The sequence below is a fragment of the Tyto alba genome, unplaced genomic scaffold, assembly GCF_018691265.1.
Source record: "Tyto alba isolate M040663 unplaced genomic scaffold, T.alba_DEE_v4.0 Super-Scaffold_26, whole genome shotgun sequence".
Taxonomy (NCBI): Eukaryota; Metazoa; Chordata; class Aves; order Strigiformes; family Tytonidae; genus Tyto; species Tyto alba.
Window position 1 is genome coordinate 10,399,546 of NW_024881300.1, and position 22,500 is coordinate 10,422,045.

Here is a 22,500-nt window from a genome sequence, read left to right on the forward strand (position 1 = left end):
GATAATTTCTTAAGGAACAGTGAATATGCTTCATGTATTTTTATTCCCAGCTAGGATGGCTTTTTTTTTTTTTTTTTAAGGGAAACCACAATTTGCAGAACAATGGAGTCTGTTTGTGAGTTAGAATAGTCTAATTTAAAATAAATTTTTTAAAAAAGTATTCCAGGGAATCTGAAGGTAGCTCAACTGTTAGTTCAGTTCAAACTATTGAACACTTTTCTCCAGTTGAACAGATATTGATGACTTCCTGTGATAAACAGGCTAATGTGGATTATCTTTTTCAAAATTAGTATGAAATAGGAAAAAGGAACACATTTTTCACATGGATTAATTCTGATTCGGGATTTGATTTTATTAAAAAACAGTCTATAAGTAAGGCACTTAGTTCAGAACTTTCTTTAAAAAAGTCTTGTTCATTAAAGAAGTCCTGCTCCTGTGAAGTTGCACTTGCTGATGGTGTTTGAACACAAGCGTAACCTTAAAATAAGACAAAAATGTAAAATGTCTGCTTCAAAAGAGAATTCACACACTACACAAAGACTCAGTGGAATATAGAGTTTTAAATATTTGGGTTCAGAGCTTAATAATATAAAATCCTCCAGGCACCTAAGTACACTACATAGGTGGCGGTCCAGGTAGGTTCATATGTACCCAGGATTAACACCTCTTTTGCTCATGTCCAGAGCTTCCAGGTTTTGTGTAATGGATCTTGGGGCAGAACACAGGATTCAGGATCTCAGTCAGATGCCTAATATCTAAGAGCAGAGTCTTGCAGTATTGGAGTGCTTTATTGTATGTACGTAGAAGTGCTTTGCTTAATCAGGACTGCGGCACACTAGGAAATTCTAGAGTGATCATATATGTAATTCATTTTGTTACTGTTCAGCATTTGTGAGTCCTGTGTATTAGCCAATTGTGAAATATTTGGAAAACACATCATTGAAAGTAACATTTCACATTTGTATTTTCCCATAAGTATATTTAACTGTGAATGAAAGCCATGGGACTAAAAGCTGTTGAGACAGAAATCTTATTCAGGAGACTGGAGCTGTAGTGCTCTCTGACTCATTTGATCCTCCCGTTTCCCCTTTGGGATTAAACAATTTTTAAGAGGAATTGCAGATAGCAGTAGAAGAATAGCTTTGTCGCTGGCTATTCATTCCATGGTGTTTCAACATAGGGCACAGATTAATGTAATTTATTGTTCTGATTTTTGTTTTCTGGACATCTGTTCAATACACCCAAACTCCTCTGTATAAGACTCTGAGGAGCCATCAGTTGGTAACAATTAGAAAACACTGGGCTAGATGTTTACTGGTAACTTGGAGGTAAAACTCTTTATGCATTGGATCTCTAGTGCCCTGAGCTATCCAACTGTCTGTGTCAAATAACCCCAATGTGCCTTCTGTCAAATATTACTGATGTCGCTATTGACATTGTGTCAAAAAATGTCATACCTAATGTCTGTCACTGAAGAATGGCGGCAGAGTCAAAATTTGACAAAAAACACTTAGGGACAGCTCATGAAAGTACTCTGAATCCTTCTCATTCCCCTCAAAGGGAACTAAGTAAATTGTGAGTGTGTACTCAAATTTTCTTATGCAGCACACATTTAGTGTTGTATATTTCTAGCCACAGATATTATAGATTTAAACTTCCTAAAAATACTGGTAAACAGGGGAAGTTATTCAAAACAAATGACCAAAGTTAGCACGCACAGTTCCAGTTGGTGTAGAACGGTTCCATGTGTTCATCCAAGGCACTAGATAACTTCAAACATACAAATGCAATGATGCAAGAGATACTGGGCCATGATAAGCACAATGAAGAAAACAGATTTGGTTAGTCTGATTACACTTATCTGTATATTATTTTAAAATGTTAAACCTTTTAGACTTTGAAACCCATGATCACGTATGATAATATTCATTGGTTTTGTGAGCAGATGTTATTGTTACGAATTGAAGTTTACTTCCATTATACTTTTCAACATGGCTTGTTATGGCCTAGTCCCTCTGGGTCTTATTACAGTATTCTACAATTTTAAGGGCAGGGTCTCCCGCCCGTGTGGATGTAGCCAAAGAAACATTTACAAATGTCTTGAAGAGACATATTTTTAAGCCTTTTTCCCTTATGGAAATTAAGGGATATTTTAAAATACCTTGACACTGATCTGTAGATTTCTTTTTTTTTTTTTTTTTTTTTTTTTTTTTTTTTTCTGAGGGTTTGAGTATTTTGGTTTTAGTAGTGTCTCTGAGTCTCTGGCTCATGGAATCAGGGTCTGTATCCCTTCACCTTCAGAGGCAACATCAGGAAATTCTGCTGCTCTTGGACTGAAGTGTGGGCAGTAGTATCTGGCAAGAGTTTGGCTTCAAGCAGACAACTTCAGTATTTCCAAAGTACTCCTGCTAAGTAGTAGTAGTAATAATACTAAAATACTAGTGGACTTCAAAGCAATATTCTACTCTGCTCCTAAAGCAACCACATACAGTTTTTTCAAGTAGATGCTTCATGTTGCCCTGATAGCCCCTGGACTTGTGTGAAGTAGTGTTGGCTTGTGTTGTCCAGGCAGTTTGTGTGATTTGTTAGAGTCACAAGGTCAAATCTTTTCAAGCAGTAAAGAAATGTTAAGAGACAATGCTTGATGTATCCATCAAAAGGCTGATGTATAGTGAGCTGTTTTAGTTTTGTTCAGCTTTCCATGAAGTGAAGGAGTCATATGCAGACAGTAAACATCCTAATGTCTAAGTCAACATACAGAATCAATCACTGCAGAGCAGCTGTACTTTCAGTACCTGCACTGTGTCCTACCTGCACTGACTGCTGCTATATTGGAGGCAAGGCTGAGAGCTGATGAAAATCCCAGTGCACTGGGATTGTGAATCCCCTGGTGCTGGAGTGCTGTTTGGGTTCTTAGATACACAACTATTTTTTTCTAAACTGCTATGAACTTTGAATCTGTAATAATTTTATGTTTCTGAAACATCTTTGCCTAAAACACAACAACAAATAGGAAGCAGGATGCTCTCAGATCGTGAATAAAAGTTGAGCTGTAGGAAGAATAAAATCCTTCAGTGGAAATAGTCAGGAAGGTAATAAAAACATAGATGCAAAGCATTTGCCTAATTACCAACATAACAGACATGGAATAAATTACTTTTTTTAGCTTCATTATGTTAAATTCATTTTAAAAAAATCTAGTCTTGGACATTTTACCTATGAAATATACACTGTTTGCAAGTTCAGTGCTGCTAATATTTCTCAAATAAGTGAAATGGCTTAGGTGATATTTAAGCTGATTTTGTGTATGATGAATGGCTCATTTACTGTCCTACATTGAAACTCAGAGCACATTGAAATGTGTGTTTGAAAGTCTGTATTAGTACATCTGGGCTTACCAGCAGGTTGTCTTCAAAATAGCAAATGAGTCTTCCAAAGTTTTTCTGGGAACTTTGTGTGATCTAGATTCCCTTCCTGGAAAACTCCTTCCCTCTTGCAGGCATTCTCTGCATTCAGTGTCTCATGTTCCCTTATCCCAAGAGAGATCCTCTGTTATGGCTTTTGCAGATATGACATTTTAGAGTTAATAAATGACAAGGAAGCTTTTCCTGACTTAATCTTGGCCTCCAAGGTGAGAAGCAGGGGAAATGAAGGAAGCAGCTCGGCTCTACCTCTGTAAGATCTTGATTCCAACCTGAGTTGTGGGATGGAACTGAGAGTTTTCTTGTCACCCTATAAAAACTTTAGGCACTTAAAAAGTTCTGTTTCATTGGTCAAAATTGCTCAAGCTGCTCTATTTGAATAAATAATATATATTTTGAGAGATATGCCTGAACTCTGTCCTTTTGGCATTCACTTGTGCTGATGAAGCTGTAGGTTAAATGCTTGCTCCAATTAATGAAGGACAACAGAAGAGTGAGCTCCAATAGGGGTGGAGTGGATGTGCTCCTACTAGAATAAGCTAGTCTGATGCTCAGGGTATTCACTTATGATGTGTAAAGCTAAATACCTGATCTACCTTATTCAGAGCCAGAGCTGAATGTAAGCCTCCCTCATTCAAAGAGAATGTCCTTATTTCATCCCTCTGTACGCTACCTGTGACTCCTTTATTTTCCTTTTTCTTTTTTTCCTGACCACTACTTTTATGAAATCTTGGTGATACCAATTTGTTCTGTTCTTTGCAGAGCTTTCTGCCTCTGCTTGACCTCTGTAGCAAAGGCATGAATTTTGAATTTGTATTAATTCTAAAAACATTAATTCCCATAAAAAGAGTTAACGGCTGGACTTTGTGTTTGATAAAACACTTAGCATGGTAAAGTTTGTTTAATATACAAATATAATATGTTTCCATCGATTTAGTTTAAAGTTTTCTTTCTCATATTTGGCAGTTTACTAATGAGAATACCTGTGTAACAGTAATACTTTAACGGTATTTACTGACATAAATATTTGCTTTCTAGAAGCAATGTTACACAGAATTCCTGAACTGCAGTCTAAGCAACTGCTGGAATGTTTGAGGTAAGAAACCTGACCTTTGGGGAGGATCAACATCAGGAAAACAGAGTTTCCACTGTTTGTGACTTGTGTCCATAGTGAGGGGGCTTGGAATGGCAGGAGGACGACCAACGCACACTGCGTCACGGCTAAAACCCAAGGGAAAGTTTTTGTCATTATAATCACTTTGATAACAGAAAATATTTTACATGAATTTCAGCATATCCTTATATACTCAGAAAAGACAGTTTGGCAAGGTCTTTCTGCAACAGATAAGGGAGAATAAATAGAAAGAGACATTCATTCATACTGAATGTTAGGAACTGCAAAACCTGTGTGGAAAGGAAGAATCTTGAGTCAGCTTTGTTCTAAATGCTGATGAAGTTACATTAGCCGCAGCTTGAAAGCAGAACAAAAACAGTCTTCTTTGAGGCATCATCTTTTCCACAAAAATTCTGCTCCTTCTCCTTCAAACTGTTTAGTTGCCAGTTATTCTTCTCAAGTGTTTGCATTCAACATGCGTCATCAAGTATTGTATCCATGTGTCCACGCTGCCGCAGTTGATACTCAAGTGATGGTCCTGATAGTTAATCAAAGCAGCTTTGATTGGGTGCACAGATGACAGTCAGTGATAGACACATGAAAGAGTGAAGTTTTACCAGTCGTTCCTCAACTGGAAGGGTTTTCCAGAGTGTAGACAAATATACAGAAGCCTTCTAAAATAGTAAACCTCCCACAGGTTTATTCTTGGCATTGCAGGAATTTGCCTGTTATATTCAGGTGAGTGTTGATAGGAGACTGAGGCAGGAATGGTCAGGTGGTAAAATTTTTCTGGGGTGGGATTGCAGTTGAGATAGGGAATGGAGATGCCCTTTATTTATGATGTCACTTTTCACATTTTAATTATTTTTATTTTAAGGATTTCTTTGCAAGGGGTCTTATACTCTTTTTTTTTTTTTTTTTTTTTTTTAATTTCCCTTAGCAAAGTAGTCCTACTTAGCTTATTTATTTTTCAGCTTTAAAACATCAGCATTTTATAGATCTGAACTTCACAATGTGAGGATGATTGCTACGTACAATTTGCAAAATTGTGATTAACCAGCCCCTGTTTCGAGTCAGTTCTCCCTAATTCACAAAAGGCTTCCAAGAATAGTCTGCACAAAATTCAGTGTGCAAATTGTAGGGCAGATTTTTAGAGGGCAGTTTAAAGAATGAAGTCCTAAGGGTTTTATCTATATTTATATCTCTTGTTAAACCAAACTCTTATGTAAATGTTACAATCTGTAAATAACAAGCTGAGCAGCTTTCTTAAAGGAAAGATTGCATCCACATTTTTTGAGATTTGGCAAAATTATTAACTTACACAATAGACTAATATACAAGTATATTTGGAAGCAACTAACGCTAGCCTGTGTCTTCATCTGTATTTTATAGATATTTAAAGGTTTAAGAATACATAGACCTTTCATTTTCCAGTAAAAATTGTCTCAAATTGAAAAACACTGCCCTTAGTGATGACTTGAAAAAAATGGAGATAGCTTTTGTATACTTTTACTTTTTATAGCCATTAATGTTGTAGTAAATCTTGTATTATTGTATACAGTCTAGATTATTCTTCATTCTTTTGCCTTTGGACAGGAAAGAAATTACTGGCTTCCATCAGTGTTATTGGCAATCCCCATATTCTGACATCTGTTCCTTTCTAAACATTTTACCAACCTTGATGAAATGTAGTTTAGTGTTAGAAGCTGACTTGAAGAAAAAATTGGATGATAAAAAAATAACATTGATTAAACACCAGAAGTAATTTACCAATGACTATCAATATTTTGATGGCCACTGCAGTTTATTTCAGAAAAGCTAGACATCTTATAGAAATTTTAATCATATTTAATCTTTGAATTAAGCTGAATAAATGAATTCTCATTTTTTAAACAGAAGGATGAGAGACTGATGTTGCTCAATTTTAATCAAACTCTTTGAGCTGCATTCCTGAGAATGTTTGGGGCATATGTTATAGATGCCACGCACTGCACATCTCCCAAAATTAAAAATCTCAATTAATATTTTCTAATGCACAATGCAGATGTCATTCATGACTTTGCCCTTTCTGTGGAGCTGTGCCACTGCAACGCTAGACCTAGATTTGACCGTGTTAGACCAGGTGCTGGAGTAGGGGAGTTCTGCAGGGCACTTGAAGGGGCCTCAAAAAAAGCCACCAACTTCACATACATGACTTCTTTATTAACTGTGCTTCATTAAAGCAAAGCAAAGTAATAAAAGGTGGCTGTGATTATTCTGTCTCTGGTACCAAGTGTAGAGCAATTATTAGTGTGTGTTTCCCCACCCCGTGGGGTAGTGAGCTACAAGAGGACCTTTGCAAGAGGTTCTTGAGGGTTGTGGCAGAAGAAGGGGTGAATGTTCCATTTTCAAGGATTGGAACAAGCTAATTACATTGTGAAGGAGTAGGGTATGAATAATATCCTCTTGGGAAGGGAGGTATGGGGGAAATAAATTGAAAAGGGCTACTATAGAGTGTGTGTTCTGACAGTGTAGAAGATAGACATACAAGAGGATGGGAAGGTGTGATTAGATTTTTTTCAGAAGCACTTAGCAGCAGTCTGTGGTGCTGTTGAAATTCATGGGATTTACTATGGACTGGTTTGGGAGCAGAGTTTGGACAATGCTAAACTATGAGACCCATGTCCTATGGGTGGATCCTCCCTGAATGTTTTTCAGTGAGGCCACAGTACTTCAAAAAGGAGAGGAAGGCATATTTCTCCAGCATTGTATATGTATATGAACCATTAAGGACAAAATGAAATTGCAGCTCTTGATGAATTCACTTAGTTGCACCAAGATTTTCAAAGGTGGAATTACTCTAGCAACAGGATCTTACAGGACTGCTAAGCTAGTTTTTGATTCCCTTACCTTTGAGAGTAACTTGAACCATTGAGGGTTCAAGGTAGTTGCTAGGCTATTTGAAGTGGAGGGGATTTGAGAGATTTGTTTTCTCTATTTTATAGAAAATTTTAATTTGAAGGAAAATTTTCCTAACAGACCTGCTTTAGAAACTCAGCATTTAATGTGAAAACAGTTTTTCTTTCATTTCCTAAAAGTCATGTATGGTAGCAGAAACTGAGTGGTCTAGGTTAAAGTGGTGTGTAAACTGACAATTTTTGGATTCTAGTACTCTGTGCTAATCATAAAAAAATTCACACATTTCAGCCGGAGACCTCTCAGCATGTTTTATAAATTTATTCAAAGATGAATGAATTCTCACAGTTCCTTGCTGAGGATATTTAGTAGAGAAAGTAAACATTATAGACAAAATGTCATTTTTGGGAAGTGCATTGTTTTTCTTACAGCTGATTTTGTTTTATTTATTTTTTTTTCTTTCTGGAAATATGTTGGATTCAACTGTCCTTATATGTACCAAGCAGGTGTACAGTCCGGTGGTCAGGAGACTGCCCTGGGAAATGGGATGACCCCAGTTCAGATGTTTGCCATTCCTGAGTCTGAGTGACTCAGAGCTAAAATATAAAATCAAGAATGAAACAATCTCTGAATTAGACAAAGGAATGGGACTTGGTTCTCCTCTGCTGTAGCGTGTTCCTGTAACTACCAGGAAACAGAGATCTTGACTCTGTCTTCTGACAAACTAAAGTCAGCATCTAAAAATTATTTATACAAACCTTTGAAATAATAATAATAATAATAAAAAATCCACTGTTTTTTTTTTCTTCTTTTTTTCCTCCAAAAGCTAGAAATAAAAGAGGGAAGAAAGAAATCTGTCATTCCGTAGTCATGTTTAGCATCTCTTGCTCAAGAGTGGGGAAATGGAGAGGAAGATTCAGTTGTTTGCCCCAGTGTTGCACAGCTAAATCAGCAGGAGTCTGACATGGGGCCCAGGAGTCCTGACTAGCCAGGGCAATGTTATAATCGGTAGGTGACCACCCTCCCTTGTCAGACCCTTAATACCCGATAGCCTTCTCACACCATCTCACAGGCTCCCTTTAACATATGGTTTCAAAGCTGTTGACGTTCACCTGCTTAGATATCTGTACAAACTACTAGTAGGAACTACATAAATATCTAACAGATGCACACGTTCACCCTGGGATTAATGCATTCTGGACTCGGACCCGTCAGCATCACACCCCTTCACAATCGCATTTTATTTTTTCACTTGCTCATGTGGTGTACACCTGTGACATGCTGGCAATGCACTTGCTTGCAGTGAGAGAGCCCCTCAGGTTCAAAGCTATCCTTATATCTTTGTTCCCTTATGCGTGAACCTTTTGAGGTTTTTCTCTTAGCGTTCAAAAGGCTTGAGTGTGGCATTACATCTTTAAAACCTATTCTGACCCTTTTTTGAATATGCTGAATATAAAAGCAGAAACAAAGCAAGGAGAACTAGATAAATAGATGCAGGGAGACATCATAAGGAAAAAAAAAAAAAAAAAGCTCCTGAGCTTGCCAATATTACTTCATGCTTTTTATTGCAAACCTGTAAACTAACAATAGACCACCACCTCACGCAGCTGGGTGTGTGAATTGAAGGTGCACTGAATGTGTGGGCTTTCCAAATGTAGCACAATAACAGGAACACCTGTGCTAAATAACTTTGCATTGATTTTATTTTTTTACAGTATTCACAGTCCTTCTTTTTTAGAAGTCTGCGTAGGGGAAAAAAAGGACTTGTCACCTTTAGTTTCAGCTATAAGGCTTACCTCCCAAGGTTCAGTGGAGCTGCTAGAAAATCACAGGGATTTACATGCACTAAACAAATGTAGGATGGGGTCTTAAAATGGAGGAGAAATTGTTCATCTTCTGGACCCAGCTTTGCTAACGTACATTGGATTAGGCTAACAGTCTCCTTGCAGTTCAGTCCTGGTTTGTTTGCTTGTTTGTTTTTTAAACGAGCAGCCAATGTTTCAATAGCCAGTTACAGCAACACAAAGGTTAAGAAAAATAATAGTCTGTAAATGTATATCTTAAGGTGTATCACAGATTTCAAATTATTAATATTCAGTAATTCATGATTGTTTAATGAAATGACATATCAAATCAGAAAAAGTTGAATTGAGAAATTTCTGTAACTTAATTGTCATCACTACAGAACCACATAGTTACTATTGCTGCTATTATTATTTGGAGTCACAGATTAGGTTTAGTGTTATGCATAATGTTAAATTTCAGGGATAAAAAAAATACATTTTTCACTGCCAAGAATTTACTCTAACATTCTGGGCTGTGAATCTGAGAACTATGAAGATTGATATTGTTGGTAAAATCTAAGCATACTTTTTTGGTCAGTTTGTCAGCAGTGTAAATGGATCCAAGGGTTGCCCATAGTTAACCTTTTCTCCTTTAACGATACCTGAATTTGAGGTTCTCTTTCACTTAAGTACCTTCCGATTTATGCCCATAATTTCTATTAATTCTGAGTCTCTCTTTCTTACACTGTTGTTACTTGAAATGGAAAATATTGGTTACAGTCCAAGAGAAAAATTTATAGCCTGTCATTGTAGTCTTGTGCTATTTCGATACAATAATACAAATGCATTCCCTCTTTGTGATAAGTGTATTTTTCCTTTTACTCTCATGAAATGTTCAGACCCTTTCCAGACTTACTTTGTCTCTGTGGTCCCAGAGATTATAAATGCTCGATGAGCCTTTAAAGGTATTTGTTACCCATTAAAGCAAGGGGATCAGACTCTTGTTCTCTGTCACACTCAAACTGCGACTGTGGGAGGCAATTTTGATATTGTATAGCTAAAAGTTAGGGCTTCTGGTACTTCCCTGTTAGGTCACCTTATAATCTCGTTAATATTTTCCTACATTTTCTACAGGAAATACAGAATCCTCCAGTGTTGGAGAAAGTAAAACAAGTTTTCCAGGCCCATCTGAGCTCCTGTTGATGTGTTCAGTGAGAAGAAGCTGGAGGTTAGGAACACAGAAGTGCTGCATGTTTTGGAAGTGAGAAGGAGACCCACTGGACAAAATTTTCTTTCCAGTAATCAAGGGAAGATGGGAGTCTCACAGCAGTAATGTGGACTCCTCTAATTACCACTTCCAAGTTATTAGCATCTGGAGCCCTTTTTCCCTTTCCTATCTAGCAATTACAGAGTGGGATAGTTTAACGTGTTACAGAAGCTGTATAGTGGACTAAGTTTCTCACTGTTGGCATTTGGTTGTTTGCTGAAATTGATAATTTCAGCTGAAGTACAAGCATTTTACCTGGCCTTGAATCCCAGGCCGTTCTCTTCATAGATAACGCATATTCAAGTACTACATAAATTATTTATTTACTTCTCTGCTCCCTGCCCCCACCGAAGAAAAAACAGCACATCTTAAAAAGCCAAAGAAAACCAGTCAGACACATGTTTTGCACATGAAGAATCACGTCTATAGTAAAATGGGATCCATATGTGTGTTTTGGATGTGAGCATCAATGCTCAGTTTAGCTTTGCCCGCATGCCAGGGCGTGTGTGCCGCTGTTGAAAGCTCAGAATTCTCTTGCTAAATCACACACAAAATTTGAACTCGGGGTTGCGTTAGAGTCATAAGTTCATAGTTTTCTGTTGTTTCTTTCCCCATGTATAGTGTCCTTTGTTTACAACCCAAATCCTCTCAAGATTAAACTTTAAAAAGACTCTGTGATTTAATGGACTTAGGATCAGATTCTAACCTCCAGCATGAAACGAGCCTGACTGTAGCACTCAATAGCAGTAGAGGATTGTTTGCAGTTGTGAAGCAATGACCACTGAACATTATTCAGAAAAAAAGATGCTGGGATTAATTTTTTCATGGATGAAATACTCAGATGAATGTTAAAAAACTGAGTAACAATAGACGGTGACATACACAAAGGGTAAAAGAGAAATTACTACCATTCCAACATAGCCATTGAACTTCCCCCCCACTCCCCCAAATATCTTAGGAAAAAGCTTTATATAAAGAAATACTAAGTTGAAGTTGTCTTCTGCATATGTCCTGCAGAAGGATCTGGACAGATGGAAAATTGTCCTGCATGAATCTGTTTGTAGTTTTAAAATTTATAAAGATAATTGTCTTTTCAGTTCATCTTCCAAGTTTGGGACTTGTTTATGCTTATACATTAGTTTTATTCCTTCCTTTCACTTTTCTCCAAATAAGAACAATCTTGTAAGTTTAAGATCAGATCCTTGCTATTGTTCAGGTACTTTGTACTCTTGTGGTAGTGGAAAGCATCTGTGACTTCACTGGTCTCCAAAGGATTTGAAATACCATCTCTAAGACAATCCTTAGTATGTGGCAGCAGTAGCAACCGTACGCCATCTCCTTTCTCTCTGAGGATATACTTGGAGCAGGGGGACAACCTGTGACTATCAGATTAGTTCCCTGTCAAATACAGTAAAAAGGGTGAACTGGCCAGAGAACAGTTTTGATGCTTGTTCTACTGTACACCAGGTTGTTAGCTGGGTAATCTGAAGAATATTTTGGAGACCAGTGGTACTCGGCCATCACATCTGAGTTATTTTCAAGACATGGGAAATGAGGTTCATATTTTAAATACGGAAAGATCCTTCCTGTGTTTGAACAGAATTTAGTTGGTTTAGGGGCACTAATTCTGTGTAATAAAGCAAATTTGAAAGTAAGTAAGGCTTCGAGCGAAAGGGAGGTGAGGAGGGGAGAGATGCCTTTGTGGCATTTTTCTTGATTCTTTTTTCTGTCATCACGGTCCTGCTCCTGAAAGATACAGCAAACTGCTTCTACTGGCACTTCATTATATAGTAACTTTTGAACCTTCCTACTGGGGCTAGATGATCAATTATACTATAAAGAAAATGGGGTGTTTTTTTCAAAAGCTGTGTTTTATTTTCATTTATAATTATCTCCACATAAGTCTTCCATTTGCATCTTGAATTGGACACACATGCACGCTGACTTGCATGTAGAAGATCTGTGACAGCAGTCACATGATGTTCCCAAACGGTAATTATTCTCTGAATCAGGCCCAGAGTCCTTGGGAGATCCGGAAAACCTATAAAAAGCCGGTTTCAGTTTACCTATGGGACTCAGAACTCATCTCAGGTTTTGATGTCATCAATTTTTTTTTTTTTAATAAAGGGAGGGAAGTGCCCTTAACTTCTTCTTGTCTTATCTTTGTATTAGAGAGCAGTTTCTTAAAACAGTAGAACTGCAAAAGGAACGCCATCAGCTGGAAATCTGGTCCGTGCAAGTGTTTTCATGAGTTGCTCTTGCATCTTCCCCTAAACATTCGTGTTAAGTTTTGTGGTTTAACAATCATATTTCTCAGATTCTTAAATGGAGTATATATTTCACTCATCTGTTGCATAAGAAATCTGCATAAAGATAAGATGGCTTTTATTTTTCAGAGAGGAAATGGTTAAGCTGATTTACCAAGGTGCTATTGTTTGCAGAAAGTAAATGTAGAAAATACATAGAAATAGCTTCACTTCCTATCACGTGACCTGAATATCTTACCTCTAAAAATGTTATTTAAGAAACGTGGACAGATTTTTCATCTTTAAGTTGATCTTTAAAAATCTTGTCATGGTTCCATAAGAAGCCCATACTTCTTATATACCTTGGGTAATAATCTTTATAGTAACAGTAGAACCCAGAGAGTTTCATGGTTCTGTGCAGTATGTCAGGACTATGACTGTAGAAAGCACCTGAAAATAAAGCTAGAAGAGATCAATCCAGGTTACTTTTCACTTGGCCAAAAAATAAGAAATATTATGGCTGCCCAACAGCCAGACCTTGTGGGAGCTTCAAGTAGGAGGTCCTTCCACTTTGATGAGTATATACCTTCTTTGCAAGGGTGTTGTCCTTTCAGCTTACATATAAATTCACATGTGTTTCTTTAGAAATATAAAAATCAGTGCTTGCATGAATGCACATATGAAACCTTGGTTTCATATCTTCGTATAGATGGTAACTGCCATATTGCGAACCAACAGGACCTCTCTGCCAGTTCACAGAATCCCATTGTTTCTGCCGTGCAGCCCCGGCGTTATGGAGGCGAGCCGGAGCACTGCACGCCGTCGGAGGACTACATCAGCAAATCAGTGGCTAATAAAGACAGGCAGCAACAGCAGCAGCAGTGTTGGCCTTCTCCACAGCAGGGTACCACAGATGTTTCAGATAACAAAGTGAGCTTCGCTGACAGAACATGTGTGTAATATATAAAATAATGGGAACCGAAAGGGGGGGGGGGGGGGGGGGAAGGCCACTCCAATCCACCCATGTAAAAGTGTTTTTTATTTATAAGTGAGCAGCTGAATACAAATGTTGTCTGCTTACACAGAAGTAAAAAATAGCAGGCTGATGTGGATGAGAGAGTTTGCATGGTTTCTAGTAAAACAGATTATGCATTGAAATCTTTTCCTTGCTTCTAGGGTGGGACCAGTCTTCAGATGGGGTAAATCCATGCAATTTTATTTGCTAACAATTATACTTTTTTACCTCCTCTGAAGATCTGACTGATACGATTGGGGAAGGTCATGGCCAAAGTTTCCCGTGTAACACTGGGGAAGGCTGAACAGTTTTTGTACAGTACCGGCTCTACCAAACAGTTGCTACACTGAGGAGTTCTGAAGGGTGGACCTGGAGAAAAAGGAATATGCAGCGATGACCCACAATTACCAGGAAAAAAAACCATGAGCAGTTCTCAAGTAAGATAATTAGCTGGGAACTGGAGGAATTACAGCAGAAATCCCTGTTTTTGTGATATAATAGGCCTACCCTCTACTGTTCAGGTGTCCCAAAGCAATAAGATCAACCTCCTTGGGTGAAGGAGACTTTCATAGACCTTTCTTGCACTGGTCCCAAGGGCATGGACAAGAAGCATGAATGGGGCACCCTAGAAATTGCCAGGCCACCCAGTGCCACCGGTATCTGGTGAATGCTACCAGAGTGTAAGGGTCCCATGTGACTGTATGTGTGGCTGGCTAAATGAGGGTTTGCAAACAGGATTAGAAGAAAACCCAGAATGCCTGGTTGTCCCCCATGTGCCTTCTCGGCTCCCGTGCTGCACTGCCAGTGCTCGTACGCCACAAGCGAGAGCCGCCCAGGAGTGTGCAACTTGTTAGCCTGCTTTTGAAGAGTAACAGACAATGGGATTCAGCATGATGGAACAGGAAACTCCTATCAGAGGCTAATAAATGTTTCCTTGTAAAATGGGGAGATACTTATGTGAGTCCAGATATAAAGTGAAAGTAAGACAGCCCCCAAAGGAATTACTGAGGTAATAAATGTACTTACTAGGGCAGTGTGTGCCAGAGCGAGACAGAAATGGGATAGAACCAGAAGAAAATTAGAACCTCAAGTGCGAGCTGAAGCTCAGTGGTCAGATGAAATTCCACCCTTTCCTCTGACAAAAGAGTATTTGCTGGTGACTGACTGACTTGATTATCTGGGATTGGCGTGGCCAATGAAAAGAACAACAGTGTATGATTTCTGCCATCTGTCCTGTTTTAAGAAGTAAGACATGAACATAGAATATGTTAACCAGCTGAAGGAGGATTTGGCGCTCCAGATATACACATTTTTATGTACAGATTGTGTTGTTGCAACTACACCAATGCAATGGGTCAGGGTCTGTTCGGGTGTCAGATTATTGCGGCATGCAGCTCAACGTCGCAAGGTGGCTAAGATCATTTGAGGTCCTTTGAGAATGGCTATGAGATATGTGATTTGGCCCAACACTGTGCTCTTCTGCATGTGCTCGCGTGTTTTCTATCTTGTTCAGAATAGAGTCACCTAAATTGTGAGAGGTGAGGCACACATTTATTCAGAGTGAAATCAACATGGAGTCAGAGATGAATGATCTATAGTAGACGTTTCTGAAGCTGAAATATAAGTACAGACTAGGTAAATTGCTCTGAAAAACTTGTGACTATATACATTTTGTGGTCTCTTTTTATCAAGGTTTATATTTTCACTGGTTCGTTAAAGCAAGGTATGTAAAAGCAGGAGTTCTGTACTGCATTCTTTAACTGAAGAAAGTAAAATAAATCCTGATTATTTTTTTTTTTTAAATTAAAATATTTTTTCTCCTCTGAGCAGCGTCTTATAATTGAGATCCACCTTGAACATGCCAAGGTCAGAATTTGAGACACAGAATATGCTCATCAAGCTGCCCAACAAGATACCTTTATTCAGCCAAATTGGAAAACTTGTACGTAACTCAGAAGATCAGAATAGAGTCCTTATTGAGCAAGGTTAGGAGGGATAGAAACAATCGGCTTATATAGAGTATTTTTACTTCATAGGAATGTGGTTCTGATTGCTGAAAATGTATCCTTTGCCTGAAGTACAAGCATAATCCTATGTCTACTTTGCCCGCTGAGTAAAAGTATGCTTAATAGCAATTTCAGGGGAAAAAAAAAATCTATTTAAAGCCTGTTGAGCAGAATATCCACTTATAGAGGGAAACTATAAGTGAATAATGTTAATGGAGTTCTGTTTTGTAAAATGCATAGGACAACTAATAGAATCAAGATACTATAACAGTGGATGATTGAATTACATTTAAAAGAGTACCTAATTTATGACCTTTAAAAATAGTTTTAGAGATGTCTGTTTTGTAAATCCTAGACCTCCTTCATACAAAAGTTTTTAGGAATCTCATCTCTCATTTTATATTATGGTCAGAGGACCTTTTGTGCTATTGTACGTCAGTAGTTCCATTAAAATATTTAAGTAGGCTAATTACTGAAAGAAAAAAATTCCTCTCTGGAGAAAATTATTATATCTGTTTATTAGTGTGGGAGAAATTCTTAATCTGGGAATAAATCTTTAACAATAGCAATGCACAATGACTAGACCCAGGACCTCCTCAAAAAAAAAGGAATTAAGTCCTATAAATACCAATTATTGAGTGGTTTTCCTCAAAACAGTAGTTTTATAAAAAGTAGAAGTTTGTGCGTAACCAAACACTGGCATATTACGTATAGGAACATGAAGTTTTATACTCACATCATTTTTTCCCCTCCTATTTAATTTTACTGTATCTGTTTGTTTTATTGCTCTTTGATTGAGTGTTATCTTGCACAAAGGAAACCCCCAAATTTACTGCACGCTTTATTAAAACTGTTTGTATTTTTGTCACTTTTAAAGAGGTCACTCTTGCAGACATGTGATGCTGATTTTGTGTTGTAGTGTTCAGAAAGTAAAGAGAATTTGAGAGCCCTTCCATGTAGCACTGGGTTTTATACAGAGATTCTGTATAGGAATACCCTTCTAAAACTCTCTGTTAAGTTTTGCATCATTCCTTAAAACATCCTACAATTTTGTTAGCTTTTGTGCCGGAGGGTTATGCCTGCTGTGATGTCATTCATTGCTCATCTTAAAAGAAGGCAGAGAACAAAGGTGGAATAAGCTGCTAATCTTCTGGATCAGCCAGACGTTATTATTCAGTGGTATATGGGAATTTAAGGCACCGATCCTTAAGGGTGAGAGGTGCAGGAGAGGGGCTATGAGGCTGCCAGCAGCAGTTACTTCCTTGTAGCATCCTGGTTGCCAGAGCGCTGGTGCGTCATGCTGTCTTAAATGTGGCTTTTGCCTGCTGGGTGCAATGGAGCTCTCCGTGGAGCATCACATTTCCAGAGAGCTACAAATGGAATTGGCTAGTTCAAGAATGTGATCATTTAATTTATTTTTTTGAAGATCAATTTAGCAGGAAAGACCCTAGCACTTTATAGGTCTTGCTTGTTCACTACGAAAGCGCTATGCCGTAGCTCTGCCTGAGTTCCTGTTGAGGTAACCTCAAAATTATTAGCACTGCAGACTCAGAGCCAGAAGGGCTGGACTGCATGTGTACAGCTAAGGAACAAACTAGAAAAAGGCAGTGAGATTTCTGTGGTCAATCATACTTAGTTCTGTACTTTTTAATGTAAAGTGAAAAATGTATTGTTTTACAGCGAGGCTCCATTATAGGTCAGCCCTTGTCTTAGCCAGCCACTTGAAAGTGGCCCCACTTGACTCCCAATACAATTTACTCTGACCGTTAGTTAAGGACTGTTTCTGCTATGTCTGTGGTGTTCGCAGCTCCATATGGTGGTTGCTTAAGGCTGATCTAAGAGTAAACAAGCAGTACAGGGTTTCAGTCACACAAAGGTATGGGACTCGGTCTATAAAAGAAAAGAAGAAATTAAACGCAAGGGAGGTATTTTGTCTTTATTTTACACCAAATATGGCGGGAATCACAGGTTAGGTCTCACTTCTCTTTTTGTCATTCTTGTTGGTTCATTATCATACCTTTTCCAAAGTAAAACTATTTTCTTGTGATTTTATTGCTTCTTTTCTGAAAATGAAACCGCTGAACTATTCTATACATTCAGTACTTGCAACAAGGGGAGATTCTGGCTTTGCCCCAAACTGCTTACAGTCCGGATACTTTCACAGCAAACATCTATGGAGCAGTGAGGAATATTTTTGTGAGGATGAGAGAGAATGTCAGGCTAAAGCACCACAAATAATTTATAGTCCTCAGATAATTGTCCTGTGAAAGTTTCCAGTGCTTCCAGTTTCTTCCTACCACCCCTATTTTCAGCTATCAGTTATAGAATCTTGACTTAATATTGTTAATTGCATAGTAAACAGAACAATATTGTTTGCCCCAAGACAGATTACCATTTCTCATTACAGAATTCTCATAGACCACAAATCATTGATACCATCTCCACCAGTTATAATAAAGTTTATCTTCAATCTGATAAAAAGCATGTACTGAATAATAACTGTTGCTCTTATTGTAAGTGGTTTAAAACCATGCTTTTTAAAAAGCTGGGTAGTTCATTGAAGTTACAATTCTGCATTTGCACTAGCAAAGAGAGGTGAGAGTTGCAGACATAAATAGCTGGATTTCTAAGCACGACTCTGTGGGTGCAGCGTGTGCTGTTGCACTTGCCAACTGATGAACTTCTTAATTACCAGTCAACTAAAACAGTCAGTCCTACTTTTCCTCCATTTATCTGTGTTTATACTTGAACCTGTTGTTCAGTGTATTATGTGTTTGCATCTTTAGCTTATTCATAGACAGTTAAAATGCATTTAGATGCTGTAAGAAGGTTAATCTCTTCAGTTCAAGTTGCAGAGATCCTCAGTGATCTGAAGGTTTCTGTCTAGGTCCCTAAGATAGGTAGTTACACCTGCAATAGTGCAAGCACAGACACTAAGTCCTGGCTGAAAACCGCCTGAAAAAACAGTTTCATTTTACTTATCTCCCACCACTATTTATGCACACTCACAGATGAAGAAGAAATAATTTAGTATGACACAAACCACCAAAATCCATAAAGGGAATACTGTGGCAGAAGTATGGATATTGTAGTGCTTTTCAGCTATTTCGTACAAAGTGGAAATCTTCCACTAGTGCATTTCCAATCTTCCCTGGTGAATTTAGGTACTTTTTTTGGGGGATTAATCTTTTAGCCCTAAATGTTTTTGTCATATGTACTAAGATGGAAGCATTCGCATCACTGTGTGTCATTAAGAACAAGGCTGGCCCAAATGTTAGTTGTCACAGCTGAATTTTGCATTTTGCTACCTGTTTCCATTGACATCAGGCTCAGCCAGCAAGTTCAGCTCTAAATACAAACTTCTCAAAGCCTAGCTCTGCTCTTGACTCAGGGTAGCGCTAGTTTGGTGAGAAGTCCTAAAACCTGGAGCCAGTTTTAAAGTTCAGGGACTTTATAAGACAACTGAAAATACTGTGCAAGTCCATCAGGATTTGGATTGGGGTGTGTGAAGTTGTGACTGAATCAGGTTCTAATGTAATTCTGTGGGGAAACAAGGATTCAGCAGGATTCTTTCAGAGTTGAACCCCAAACTCATTAAAATATTACAATAAAGTAATTAATGCACATGGCCACTAGACACTCTTAAAATGTAAATTTCACAGCTGTAAGAAATTAGATTTGTTTAAAAATAACAGAAGGCTCAAGTAGAAATTATGGAGTAAAAGCCTATAAAATTTCAAACTTGGTTTTAAGGCACAGCCTTTTTTTTTTTTTCTTTTACTAGATCATTTACTTTAGTACTAGCGTTCAGAAACTGAATTCCTTGGCTTTCTTTTGCCTCTGAAGTTGTAGTCAGGCAGCAGTGTGGAACTGATTAACTGGAAAGTCTTCTTATCAAGTCAGACTTAGAGAACAAGGCAAATTTTGCAACAAGCCTGTGTCCCATCTGAACCCCATCTTGCGTTCAGGAGGTGCCAGGCTTGCAGCTAACTGGCACAATATTGTGAAGTTCATTGAATGCCAGTTTGAGTTGTTTGCACAGCTGGGAGGACAGGTGACACCCATGTATTAACAGTTGTTGGGACCACTGCTTTTTCACTGTACATGCGTTTTGGCTGGCATAAGCAGAACTCAACCAATTTGAGTAGTTCCTAGAAGTCAACGCCCCTAAATCAATCTGTGCCCCAGAGGCTAAGAAAATTAAAGCTGCTCCAAAGTTCAGGAGTGATGGAGCCAACTGAATTTTGCTAGAGATGTAACATACATCTTTTCAGTGCAGAGTCCTAGTTCCAGATTCTCCAGCACTTTCTCATCCGTTGGTGTTTACAAACATGGGTCTGACTATCATGCAAGAAAAGACTTCGAGTAACAAATGTCCAGCAGCATGTTGCAATCCATTTACATCTGAAACAACACTGAAATATAGGGCTCCACAGTGGCTTTTTGGCACACCAGCTTCAGCAGAGTACTGAAAAGGTTGAAGGAAGGAATTCTGGTCAGAATATGTTCCAGATGAATCCTGTTGGAGATCCATTTCTAAATGTATGCTACGTGCCTAACTATTAAAAAGTTCATATTATGACCCCTCTAATGTTATTTTAATGCTAGTTTTTAAAATGTAATTATAAATCAAATTACATTTGAGATCTGAAGCTGACAGTAGTGAGCTGGAACACTCTAAGAGCTGCTTTAAAAATAACCCCTCTCAAACTTTATTAGTGATTTCAGAAAGAAAAGTGCAAGTGCATAGTCCGGATTCAACCACACTGTTTCTGTCTGAGATAGGACAACTTGCTAAGCGTCAGTTTTTTTCTGGTTTACAGAGACATAACATGGGGTCTTTCATCTTTACCTGGGAACTGAATTTCCAAAGTTTGAGTTCTTTGAGCTTAACCAGAAGACAGGAGCTTATTTAAATTGTGTTTCTTCCTTTCTTTTTTCATTCTTTACCATAACGAATTTCTTTAAAGATTAAGATTTTGAAACACTGAACAGCAACCAAAAATCCAACTAAGTTGAGAAAAACAGGCCATAATTTGGCAAGTGCAAGATTTCTAAGGAACTCAAGTAATCATAGGAAAGAAATGCACTTAGTGACTGTCATTTTGTTGGTCAATGGCATTTGCTTACCTGGGTGACAGTATCTGTGTATTTGAAAAAAAAGGGCTGGAGAAGAGACCAGAAGAACATAACTTGAGAGGATATAAGCATTGAGCAGGGTTTAAATGTTCTGTTCAAAGAACATTTATCATGATTTTGGTAACTTTATATTGTTTTTTTCCCCTCTCCTTTTAGTAAATGTGAATGTTTGAGTTAGGAACTCCTGTAACTTGCCTAAAAACTAACTAATCCACAAAGATAGTGCACTAAAAACTATAGAAATCAAATTTCCATTTATATAGATGTAATTTAAGGGGGAGGGGGGGAGGGAAGAATGACTAGGTGGGTAGATTTGAACAAACAATTCAGAGTGACTCCTTAAGTACATTTTGGAGTTTTTATTTTCTTGTGAACGTGGAAAGTATTTATTCAGTGGTTACTTACAGAATTCTTCAGTGAATAATACATTTAAAAAAAAAATCTTTATTTGTAGAGTTTTTTGCTTAGATTATTTATAAATTTATAGACATAGTTGGTTACCTAAATCATGTTATTTCTTCTGTTCCCTGATTTCATGAATTACATAGTTACTTGATTCAATACACAATGTAAATTGTGAGTGTTACAGCTGAACATACATCTCAGAATTTTTGTTTGGTTTCTCAGTTACATAAATCAGCCAGTTAGAAGAAGGAGGGGACATACCACATGAACTACTTATACAGCTAATACTTTAAAATTTTGAGATTATAGATCTAGAAGTACACATTTTGACCACAGTGCATAGATTATATGAATTGAGTGGTATTATTTCTATTCCCTGATTAATGGTTGATGCTGTTACATCTACAGAATGAATGTCAAATTCAAACTTCAATTTGAAATTTGAAGTCAATGAATATTTAAGCATTCATTCTAGATGTTGACTGTGAAGACATGCTAATATTGGTACAGCACATATGCTCCAAATTTTGCAGACAGACAAAAACAGAAAGTAGTTATGTGTTCCTAATGATGTTAACTCAAAATTTTACTTTGAATTCTAATGTTTTATACTGTTTACTCAGTTCTTATTTTTACCCTGTTTTGCAGATGGGGAAACTGAGGCAAATAGGATAGAGGATCTCTCCTGGGCCACAGAGTGTGTGATGACTGTTCCCACTCCCTAGACATGTGCACAGACTACTAGACTTCACCTCTCTGGCTGCAGCAGGTAAGACAAATTACACATACGATGTGATCAATTCTTGACTTGACATAAATATTTTCCAGAAAGGTGAGACACTCTCAAATATCTAAATATAAGATACGTATTCTGGATGAATCCCTGAAAATCACGTGAAACAGACTACTCCCTGTTGCAGACACAGAAAAATCATGGATGCAATGGTGTCAACTGATTGCTAAAATATATCTATGGATTAAACAAACACCTTTTTTTCCTGACAGACTTTAAACAGCTGGTGTGGTGGATTGAAGACCTTTTTTTTTTCACCCTCAAATAACACTCTTTAAGGGAAAGACACCAAATACCTGTGACTTAAGATGCTCTTTTTTAATTGGTATGACTATGGTGGCAGAGGAGAATATGGAGGTGAAGGAGTGCTTAGACTTTGTTCAGAACTGTGTAGGCTATGTTTATACTGCAATT

At 37.8% G+C, this 22,500-nt stretch overlaps 1 protein-coding gene across 4 annotated transcripts in view; it reads left to right on the forward strand.

Moving 5' to 3' along the window:
- The window catches only part of ZNF536 (zinc finger protein 536), a 352,630-nt gene that overhangs the window by 81,199 nt on the left and 248,931 nt on the right, over positions 1-22,500 (forward strand). For all 4 annotated transcript variants that reach the window (XM_032987164.2, XM_032987165.2, XM_032987166.2 and 1 more), the window contains one exon: positions 21,942-22,062. The gene's annotated coding sequence lies outside the window, so the exon portion shown is untranslated. The remainder of the gene's footprint in view (positions 1-21,941; positions 22,063-22,500) is intronic.